The sequence below is a fragment of the Ursus maritimus genome, unplaced genomic scaffold, assembly GCF_017311325.1.
Source record: "Ursus maritimus isolate PB19 unplaced genomic scaffold, ASM1731132v1 scaffold_12, whole genome shotgun sequence".
In the NCBI taxonomy this organism is placed as follows: domain Eukaryota; kingdom Metazoa; phylum Chordata; class Mammalia; order Carnivora; family Ursidae; genus Ursus; species Ursus maritimus.
In genome coordinates this window covers 55,793,885-55,801,560 of record NW_024423564.1, presented here as the reverse complement: position 1 = coordinate 55,801,560, position 7,676 = coordinate 55,793,885, and the positions used below count along the sequence as shown (strand labels likewise).

Below are 7,676 nucleotides of genomic sequence, written 5' to 3'. Positions count from 1 at the left end.
AAGCCAACAAGAAGGGTTTTCCACTGGCCAAAGATAGGAAAATTTTTGCATCAAAAAAAAGCAATGACTATAATGGATTAATATACACAGATCAAATATATAAACATCCATGAGTGGTCCCTAAATATAGACATGACTTAATTTATACTTACCCGCTAGATAACTCTGCAGCATACTGTACATATAATTGTATTTATACTAATATATTTGGCCAAATCCTTCCACCCTGGACCTGAATCTAGGGTGATACCCAACTATAGTTACTGTTTTTAGGGAAATGGAGGTTCATGTTTCTTACCAGAGAAGGAGAATAGATAGTTTTCTCAAATTCGGAGAGCACGAAGGATCATAAGAATGTTATCTGTATTAGGGTTCTTCAGAGAAGCAGGGCCAATGGTATATATAGATGTAGATAAAGATAAAGACACACACACACACACACACACATATATACATGTATACATACATACATACATACATAAATGTATATGTGTATGTAAAGCAATGTAAGGAATTGGCTCACATAATTATGGAGGCTGAGAAGTCCCACAGTCTGCTCTCTGCTAGCTGGAAACTCAGGAAATCTGGTGGCATACTCTAGCCTGAGACCAGGAGAGCCGATGGTGTAAATCCCAGTGGGAGGGCAAGAGAAAACAATGTCCCGGCTTCCTCAGTCCAGCAGAGCTCAAATTCTCCCTCTGCCCTTTTGTTCTATTCAGGCCCTGGAGAGATTGGATGATACCCACCCACATTAGGAGGGCAATCTGCTTTACTCAGTCTACAGATCTAATCTCGTCCAAAAACACTCACAGACGCACCAGGAAATAATGTTTGATCAAATGTCTGGGCACCCCATGGCCCCATTAAGTTGACACATAAAGATAACCATCATGTCATCCAAATTCAGATCCATGGTTCCTCTGATCTGCTGATCCTCACTCCCAGCTGCATATTACAACTACCTGCTGAGCTTGGACTCTACCTCCAGAGGCTTTGACTGAATTGCTCTGGGATGGGGCCTGTCATTGTTATGTTTGAAAATGCAGAAGTCATTCTAAAGTGCAGCTGGCATTAAGGACCGTTGCAATCTAACTATGGCTCCAACCTCGTGCTGTCTCTGGGAGGGGCTCTGTGCAACAGGAATGAGAGAGAATATCCTTCAGGAAATATACTTAAAAACACCATCACCAACAATAACAAGCCACTAAATGCCAGACATACCAGATCAGACAATGTTATTTATTTAATCCTCTAAAAAAACACTGTAAGGGACAAACCGTTGTCTGTATTTTTACAGGTGAATAAACTGAAGCACAAAGAAGTTAAATAAATGACCGGTGGTGACAGAGCCAGTTCATAGTGAAGCAAGACTCAGACCAGGTCTGCATGAATGCAAAACCCGTTCTTCACAATATCACACATCAGATACATTTTCTTTCTGACTCTTAGCTAAAAATGGTCTGCGGTCTAGGCTGAGCAGATAACAGCTCAGTATCAGCCTGTAGTGATAAAGATTTTCATTATTCTTCATCAAATAGCCACCTCTGAGGAAGTGAATAATGACAGATCTATTTTTACAGGTGACGGAAAGAAGGCATATATGATTTGTGACTTATTTGAGAGTACAGCATGAGGCTACTGGTTCTTCAAATCATTGAATGGTAATGTTTTAAATACACAGTACCTAATGGTAGCATTTTAAAACAAAGTATATATTTTAAGCGCAGTGAGCAGTATTTGATAGAGGTAAACTACTACTTTTTTTAAAAGATTTTTTATTTTTGCAAGAGAGGGAGAGAGAGAGCACAAGCAGGGGGAGGGGCAGAGGGAGAAGCAGATTCCCTGCTGAGCAGGGACTCCAGTACGGGACTGGATCCCAGGACACTAGGATCATGACCTGAGCCAAAGGCTCACGCTTTACCCACTGAGCTACCCAGGCGCCCAAACTACTACTTTCAATAGAGAATCTAGTATTTCTATATAGAAATTTCTTAGGGGACTCAATATGGCAGAAAGGAGAACCTAACAGGCTTGTCCTAAAACTATTTTTGCAGAGACCTTTCCATAAAAAGGAGAAAATGTCAACTGTCCAGATCAAAGAATTGAGGAGGAAGCTGGTGGAAGTTGTAGAGAAGCTAAAGCCCCCTCACACTAAAAAAACAAAACAAAACAAAACAAACAAAAAAACACCTGTCGCTGCCGCTGTCCCTCAGATAGGCGAGGATGTTTATATAACCATCAGATCAGGGTTAAAAGGGATGGATTTGGTACACTGTAAGCTATAGTATGTCTTTATAATCAAATATTTTTACTATTACTATCCTCCTTTAAAAGAAATCTCCTGTATTTCCCATGCATCTTCACCTCTTCCACTCTCAGAGTCTAGGCTCTACATTATACCTAACAGCTTCTGGGCCAACTTTTTACCTCTATCCTTCTTTCCTTTACTGAAGCCTGACTATGGCTGCCAGTCTCATCATCGGCTCTTCTGTCCTGTCTTTCATTTGGTTTCCTATTTTGAAGGGTAAATAAAGTAAAAGGGAGACCATGGTGAGGTCTTAAATGGGGTTAAAGCAGTAGAGTCCTTCATCCAAGTGGTGGATGTATGAGAAGCTGGAACACAAATGCTGGAATGATGTCCTGGAAGAAATACCAAGGTCAAGGGTAGGATAGCTGGCCAAGCCAAGTTGGTATTCCCAAGGGCTACGTGAAGAATAGATGGGAGAGATGGAGGCCAAATGAGGGGGACAGAGAGCGAGGACTCAAGTGAAGGGTGGTCTAAATGAATACCAGAGACAGAATGCTGACGATAGTAGCATCTTTTTGTAGGAAGACCCAGCGAGAGTAAACCAGATTTTACCGGGGCTAGAGTGGTGTAGACACCCCTGCCTCAGCTGCAGTACTCTGGCATACTTCTGAGAAGTAGGGGCTCTCCAGCCAACATAACCTCTGATAGACCTGTCACTGGATCTGTTGTTGTGTCTGGGATTCTGAAACTTCCTCCTCCCATCAGATTTGTGCGTTCTGTGTGGGACTGCCCAGAAGGCAGTGGTGTATGAGCAATCCTAAACAGGCTTTCGCTGGCACCTCCTTCTTCTAAACTTCACAATACCCCGGAGCCCAGGCAAGTTCACAGCACACTGACTGTATAATTGATACTTAGGAGTACAACCAGTGTCTGCCTGTGGTAGCATGGAAAACCTTCCCCAGAGTTCCGGGGAGTTCCATCATGCCTTTTGTTTCTGTCAGAGTCTAACCAGGAAATAGAAGCCACCTGAGCATTCCTAAGAGGGATTTCAAAACCAGGGATAAGTCACACAGGTGATAGATGAACTGAGAGCCAAATAGAAGACAGTGAGGCAGCCCAGAGAATAATTAGAGAAAGAAGTCACTAAGACCCTGGGCTGGAGGGACAGAGGGAAAGGTGGTGTTACTGGCCCCTGGCCAGAAGCTGAGACCACGGTGGGTCTGTTCATGGAAGAGATGTAGCTACTGCTGTAATTGCTGTCCAAGAGACAGAGTAAGGAGAAAAAAAACCTCTGGTTTCTCCCTTTCTCCTACCCTCCAGTCTCCCACCAGTGTCTCCTTTGACCACATTCAGCTAAAACCAGCTGAAGTAGGAGGCTTAAAAATGCAACGTGCAAGGGTCGGACCTCTGGTAAACAAAGGGCAAAGCGGGGAAGAGTGGAGAACACACCTGAAGGCAATGTGCCCCAGAGAGCCTAATTGCTTTTCTTGGTCAACCTTCACTACCAATCAAAATACAGGCCCTCAGACATACTTCTGTATCAATATTGCTCCTGGCTTCACCAGCCCCCAATTTATCCTTATACTTCTGTCATACCGATACCAACCCATTACTGTGCCTCATGGAGCCCCCATTCCATTCATCCTACTCTGTCCCCTGAACCTCTTCTCCAGACTTTCTGATGTTGATGGAATTGTGACTTGTTCTTAGCCAAAACAAAAACAAAAAAGAAAAAAAACCTTGTGCCATTCGTTCTCTCATTCAATGTTGATATATTAAATGGGAATTGTGTCAATGATAACTTGCACTGTTGTATGTGTTTTACATATATTAAGGCCTCCAGGTCTCACAATCACCTTATATTCCTTTTTTAGATGAGAAAGCTGAGACATTTCGATGGAATGCTTACAAAACTTGCTGACAGCATGGTCCACAAGTGGCAGAGCCAGGAATCAAACCCACAGCCTGCTCTAGAACCCAAAGTTCTATCCAGCATGCAACCCTATTGTAGAAATGGTCATACAGCAGTGATCACTAGACGATGACTCCTGCTAATGGAGTTATAGTTTAATTGGAGAAGATATTTTTAACTTTTTAAAATTCAATTAGCCAACATATAGTACATCCTTAGTTTTAGATTTTTAACTTTTCATTTTGCAGTCGGTTTAGAGAAGAGTTGTACACAACACAGAAACCTCCCCTTGTATCTCATGTTGCTATCTTACACAACCATAACATATTTATCAGTACTAACGATCCACATGGGTGCAATACTATTTATTAACTGTGTTGCAATAGACAATATCATGATCACATCTCCTGAGTCTTCTGCAGCCTGCGACGGTTTCTCAGACTTCCTTTGCTTCATATGACCTTGACTCCTTTGAACATTATTGGTCAGGTATTTCGTAGGAAGTCCCTCGGTGTGGGTTTGTCTGATAATTTCTCATAAGAGACGGGAGTTGTGGATTTTTGGAGTGGGTAATAGAAGGGTGAAGAGCCTTTTTCATCACATCATGTCCAGGAGGCATGCTATAAACACGATTTATCCCTGGTGATGTTAACCTGAAGCATTTAGTTGAGGTATTGTATGTCAGACTTCTTTACTATTTTTATATTTTCATATTCTATTAGTTAGGAGTGAGTGACTAAGACTAGCCCACATTCAAGGGAGAGGAATGTAGTAATTCTACCTCCTGGAGGGAGGGAGCGACTACATTGATGGTCTGTAATTCTTCCATAAGAAACATCTGTCCCTCCTCCTGTGATTATTTATTCAATCATTTATATCAGTGTGGATTCATGGATGTTTATTTTATTCTTTAAGTTATGATCCAGTACTATTATTATTTATTTTCTGGCTCCAACTATTCCAGCTTTGGTCTGTGTGAGCTCTTGCAGGTTGACTACTGTCTTTTTCACATATCACTACTTTTAAGGCACTTCCTTGCTTCCTGTCACTCCAAAATGTTCCAGACTCTACCTTGCATTTTCTCTGCCCTAGCCCTAGAATCACCTATTTCTCCAAGATCTCCTGGCTCCTTTTATTGGAGAAAGGTGTTAGAAACCCATGTTCTCAGGCTAGATGTACTTCTAGACCCTCAGTGGAAAGAGCTGGAAAATACATGTATGGATGTATGCTAACCCATGTATAAACTTTAAGGAGATTAAGATACAAATAGGTTGTTATTAATGCCAGAAATGAAGAAAAATGGCAGATACCATGTAAAAGAATTACAGCTATGATTTAAGGTAAAGGGAGTGAGGTGGAAGTCAGTGTGGTCCTCTCTGCAGAAGGGATACTTAAACCAAAATCTATTAAATGAGTAGAAATTAGCCAGGTGGAAGGGCAAGGAGAAAGCACTTCAGGTAGAAGGAGCAGCACGTGAAGAAGCACCAAGTAGGAAGAGCTCAATGCATTTGAAGAACTGGTAGAAGTCCATCATGGTGTGAGCAGAGTAATGCAGGGAAAATGTGACTGCAGATGAGAAGCTGGGTCACGTAGGGCCTTGAAGACCATGGTAAGAGTTTCAAATTTTTCATAAATGCAATGGGTTGCTATCAAAGGGCTTTAAAAATAGGAAAAGGAGATGCATCGTACTTCACCAAGAAATATAGGGCTATGTGAAGTAGGAACCTCACCAACTTCCTCAGCTCCCCCACCCCATGTCCCATAAGCTTTTCTCTGCCACAGCCATCCCCAGAAGTTTTGCACCTGGCCACACCATAGTCTACCTTTCTAGGTTTTGGATTTCACCAAGGCCTTATCTATAACGTACACTCATATGAGGAATGATGGTTCTCTATTTTATTCGGTTGCTAAAATGCTCATGACTGGGTTTTTTTTTTAAGATTTTATTTATTTATTAGAGAGAAAGAAAGAGAAAGCACACACATGCGAGAGAGAGAGCACAAGCAGGGGGAGTGGCAGGCAGAGGGAGAAGCAAACTTGCCACTGATCAGGGAGCCCGAAGCAGGGCTCGATCCCAGGACCCTGGGATCGTGACTGAGCTGAAGGCAGATGCTTAACCAACTGAGCCACCCAGGCATGTTTTCTACACAGTTATATTTTCCCGAGCTATGAATTCATGATAAAATATATCTCCTCTCCTTCTCCTTCATTGATGAGTTACCTTAAGTGAATGCTGGGTGATGGTTGTTAGTATTATAAATAACTGTACTTTCATTGTAAGCAAATTGAAGACCTCTTTTGAAATTAGGACAGTTACACAGTTTGTAAAAGTGAACAAAGATATAAAGAGGCCCATCCTATTCCTTGAAGCAAGAATTTTCTCTTTAGCGCCCCTTCCAGCCTCATCTTGCGGATTCCAGTTACATGGCACTCCTGAGGTGGTTCTGTTTTTCTGAACAGCTCTAATTACTGCAAAGTTATTAGATGTTTATTGATTGTTGTGCCAAACAAATAAACAATGGTCTGTTGTTGTTAAATAATGAGGCACTAGTTGTTTAAAGATGTTTATAGTGTCTTATGTAAAACCTAAAGGTTTACTAAGTGTAAAACACATTAAGAAAGTAATTTCCTTATTAAAAAGCAAAATTTAAAGTTGCACGCATCAACTATAACTATAAAAATGAAAACAGAAGGTTCTACATCATCTATAGAGTAGTGCTGTTAGAATGCAAGAGAGACAAATAATTATCCCCAGGGGAACACTATTACAGCCATTGCTTAATTATGGTTTATTTTTCCTTCCCTCTTGTGATAATTATTCACTCCTTCGGACGAAGAGATGCTGACAGTTCACTAACAGCATGGTTGTTTTTGTTCCACACACCCTGTGGTTTCCTCTAATTTTAGTCCTAAAACAATGTATTCAATTATTTTCAGATCCTAAATTTGTTTTAATGGTGTCTATGTCTGTTTAGACGAATGAGTTTCTAATTTAAGAAATTACACCAATTCTATTTTGATATGTAAAAAAATATATTGAGTGCCATTTAACATGTTGAGGAATTGTAAGTCTTTCCCCCCATACGTAAATTTAAGTTTGAAAGTCAAGCCAGGACAGCGCTGGGACTTGGAGTCTCAAGACTTGGGTTTGAATGGCAACTCCAGACATACTAATTGTGACTGAACTTGGACAAATCAATCAATCCCTGGAGGTAGTTCATTTTGTTTTGTTTTGTTTTGTTTTAGAGTCTTAAAAAAAAAAAAAGAGCGAGAGAGAGAGAGTTGGTAATCATTTTTCTACCTTCTTCACTTGGTTGTTATGTGGTTCAAATGGAATAATGGCTGGAAAACTGTTTTCTTTGTACACCGTAAAGTTCTTGTCACGTGTCAATCATAGTATATGTATGCATTCATCAAAAACATTGAACACACACTGTGTGCCAGGCCCAATGCTCATGCCAAAAATGTGCAGGTGTTTGAAAAGAAGGTTATGATTATAATGAGGAGGAGGAGGAT

At 40.9% G+C, this 7,676-nt stretch overlaps 1 long non-coding RNA gene across 1 annotated transcript; it reads left to right on the top strand.

The window, feature by feature from the left end:
• Positions 1–203: 203 nt before the first annotated feature.
• Positions 204–4,046, top strand: LOC103663083. The gene is made up of 2 exons (XR_005834155.1): positions 204–1,380; positions 1,581–4,046. It is a non-coding gene; the product is annotated as an uncharacterized LOC103663083 (long non-coding RNA).
• Positions 4,047–7,676: the final 3,630 nt, after the last annotated feature.